This window comes from Triticum aestivum, chromosome 4B (genome assembly GCF_018294505.1).
Source record: "Triticum aestivum cultivar Chinese Spring chromosome 4B, IWGSC CS RefSeq v2.1, whole genome shotgun sequence".
NCBI lineage: Eukaryota > Viridiplantae > Streptophyta > Magnoliopsida > Poales > Poaceae > Triticum > Triticum aestivum.
In genome coordinates, this window is record NC_057804.1 from 119,928,583 (window position 1) to 119,932,639 (window position 4,057).

Sequence of the window (4,057 nt, forward strand, 5' to 3'; positions counted from 1 at the left end):
CTTGGAGGGGTTCTCGCCGCTCCGCCGCCATGGAGGCCAAGGACCAAAGGGGAAACCCTCCTCCCATCTAGGGGGAGGCCAAGGAAGAAGAAGGAGGAGGGGCTCTCTCCCCCTCTCTCCCAGTGGTGCTGGAACGCCGCTGGGGCCATCATCGTGATGGCGATCTACACCAACAACTTTGCTGCCGTCATCAGAAACTCTCTCCCCCTCTATGCAGCGGTGTAACACCTCTTCTCCCCGCTGTAATCTCTACTTAAACATGGTGCTCAAAGCTATATATTATTCCCCAATGATGTATGCATATCCTATGATGTTTGAGTAGATCCATTTTGTCCTATGGGTTGATGATGATCATGATTGGTTTGAGTTGTATATTTTTTGGTGTTGTCCAATGGTGCTCTCCGTGTCGCGCAAGCGTGAGGGATTCCCGATGTAGGGTTTGCAATATGTTTTTGATTCCCTTATGGTGGGTGGCGTGAGTGACAGAAGCACATACCCGAGTAAGTACGTTGTTTGCATATGGGAGTAAAGAACACTTGATACTTTAATGTTATGGTTGGGTTTTACCTTAATGATCTTTAGTAGTTGCGAATGCTTGCTAGAGTTCCAATCATAAGTGCATATGATCCAAGTAGAGAAAGTATGTTAGCTTATGCCTCTCCCTCATATAAAACTGCAATAATGATTACCACTCTAGTTGTCGATTGCCTAGGGACAAATAACTTTCTTGTGACAAAAAGCTCTCTGTTGAAACTAACCTAATTGTTTCTTTATATAAACAGCCCCTAGCTTTTATTTATATGTTCGTTATTATCTTGCAAACCTATCCCTTTAAACCTACAAAGTACTTCTAGTTTCATACTTGTTCAAGGTAAAGCGAACATTAAGCGTGCGTAGAGTTGTATCGGTGATCGATAGAACTTGAGGGAGTATTTGTTCTAACTATAGCTCCTCGTTGGGTTCGACACTCTTACTTATCGAGAAAGGATACAATTGATCCCCTATACTTGTGGGTTATCACTCGAGCACGCGCCATTGAAACCGAGGTGAACTCACTACTTCATGAGATCAATATGGACATGAGTGGAACCTGGTTGCTACCTCACCAAAATGCTCTTTGTATCATTATATATGAAGACCAATGCCGCCAAGGAGCTGAGGAACACCCCCAAGGAGTAGTAGAAGCAACCCAAGTCCATAAGGAAGGAGAAGGAGTCCAAGAGGAGCAAGACCAGAAGTCCTAGGTGACCCCGTGCGCACGGGCCCCCGAGACCCCGTGCCCACGGGCCTCCCAGAAGCCCTCTGGAAACAAGACGCACACCCATGTGCGCACGGACTCCATACCCTGTGTGCACGGGTCCGGGCCTCTGTAGCACCCTGTGTGCACGGGACCCCCATGCGCACAGGCCCAACTTACCCCGTGCGCGCGAGCCCTACAGGATGGACGGCCGAGAGCTGCTGTTTTGGCCACCTCTTCGTCCCCCTCACCCACATACCTATATATTTCATACCTAGGGTCATGTTTAGGGTTAGCAAAGTATATGAGAGATATCTAGAGAGCATTGCTCCTTTTACCCCTCCTCTTGGAGATCAAGACCTCTTTGGAGAGGATCTCAAGTGGATTTGAAGGCCTCCTTCTAGGAGAAGACTGTCATCAAGACCTCACCTCCTTAGGAGTGGGAAGAACTTTACCTAGTGCTTGTTTCCTTTGATTGTGCTTGTATTCTTGTCGATCTATGTGTTTTCTATTCTAGTGGATGTGTAATTGGGTTTTGTTGGAGTGAATTCCTCCTTGTGTTCTTGGTGTTCGTCCCTTTTCCCCCCCTCCAAGTGTGAAAAGATCCATCTTAGGATTTCACCCTACAACACCTTGGTTGAAGGAGGAGAAACACCACGCCGGGTTGGACTGGATCTTGGGAGGAGGGGAAACACGAACGCAGAGTCGGAACGATCATCAACACCATCGCCGGAGGCAGAGGAGCATGCTCCATGCAATTATGGAGCTTAGGGGCCCACGCAAAGGTAAGTGGGTCCGCTGTTCCTGGTCGTCAAAGAGAAAAGCTTGCGTCGTCGCGTTTCGGTCGCTAGAGCAAGTGAGCAAGGGTTTTCTTTCCCGACCTATCAAGGTGTGGAACTGTCTCCTGGGGAAAGTCCATGGAAAGGGTCAGGGTTCCTCACCCAGATGGGTGCCCAAATGCCACGGTTGACTTTTCAGGGCGGATCTGGCCCATGGTTTCTCGGGACGGTGACTTTTTTTGAGAAAAGCTTGCCAGGCTTTATTGATCAGCTAAAATATTTCTCATAATTACAACAGGGTCATGTGGGGTACCAAACTAAAGGTGTCTTCCATAAGGAAGAGAAACACCCAACTTGGCTAGCTTATGAGGTTCAAAGTTTGAAACATGAAATTCAAAGCAGAAATTACATGAAATAAAAGTGGTAGAAGTTTGTAAAATTTCCTTTATGATAGCATCATAAGCTCCTCCTGCCCATGTTGAATGTGTTGTATCACTAGCTGGCAGTCGGAAGCTACTTCAACATATTCCATGCCAATATCTTGCGCTAGAGCCAAGTCCTCCCAGCATGCAATCGCCTCGAGCGTCGAAGGATCGACTAATGAATCACAAGCATAGACGAGCCAAGGAAGGAAACATCATGGTCCCTATATACTGATTCTGCTGTACCCACACTCTGATCTGCTGAGACCCCTACATCAACATTGATTTTAACACAACCCCTAGAAAGACGAATCCATCTATTTGTCCGATCAGGCTATGCCCTTGTTGTCGTTTATGCCTCTGGTTGCGGTGCAAGTTGTTCTAACTCGGCTATAAAGTTGACATCAAAATTGTGAGTCACATATGGGCTCCAGTTTATCCCCATATGGATCAGTTTTCTCCTAGCATACCAGACTGCCCACAATGTGATAGTCATCTTTGTCAGCTCATCATGACTTCGTACATCCAATATAGAAAATAGCCATGCACGCGCCGAAGGTTCCGATGTTACAATCATATGTTCCAGTAGCTCATGGTCCACCAAAGCCCAAAAGCATCTTGCCATGTTGCATTCTAACAAACTATGCCACCAAGACTCTTGAGCACCACAAATGAAACATTTCTCACGGTGGGACATGTTTCTGTTTTTTCGAACATCTTCGATAGGAAGTGAGTTTTTTACAAATGCCACAAGAAATTCCTCACTTTTGATGGTCCGACACCTTCCATAGCTTCTTACATGATTCTCCAGCCAGGGAATAAGCGGGGATCCCGAAGGGATTCCGTGCAACCAAATGAGCCCTTAAGAATTTGGAGGTGGGTTGGGGTCAAACGCAGTATCGACAAACCACGATGGAGTCCTCATAGTCATGCGAGGGGCAAGCAAATATGAAATTTTAGCTGCCATCACCCGATCTTTTACGAGGCCAACAACATTGCCTTTTTCTGGAAAAAGTATGGCTAGAGATGGAGATGGTTTGGCCCATCTGATTGTTTTATTACTATGGTTTTATTTTTTTTATTAAACCCAATAAACATCACAAAAGTACATGCCCATCAATTACACCTTTTTTCCAGGTAAGCCCATCGATTACACCCAATACGCAAGGGAGCTGAAGATAGCTGGAGGCATGCGCTCAGTGAATGCAATATGTCTAAATGCATCTGGACCATACTGGATGAAGATTTGGTTGATCTGATGATCACTTCTGTAGATTGGCTGCTTCAAAGACATAGCTACTAGAGATGAAGGAGTTGATGAAAGATACATAATTCATAACACTGTCGGTGACACTGTGGTCAATTTGGAGGGTCAGAAGGAAGGCTATACACAAGAAGTTTTTTCAGTCCCCAATGGCCACTTTGAGCTTTACCAAGAAATATTTAGATGATCTATCACTGATCCTAGTAGTAAAACAATGAACTCGCCATGCAGGTTTCAGAGGCCATGTAAGTGATCACCACCGGCTGCAAACTATCATAAGATACATGTCCATGCGACGGTGTTACCGCAAGATTCTAGGGGGAGCTTTGGAAACCATTTGCCGGGATCATGGCAA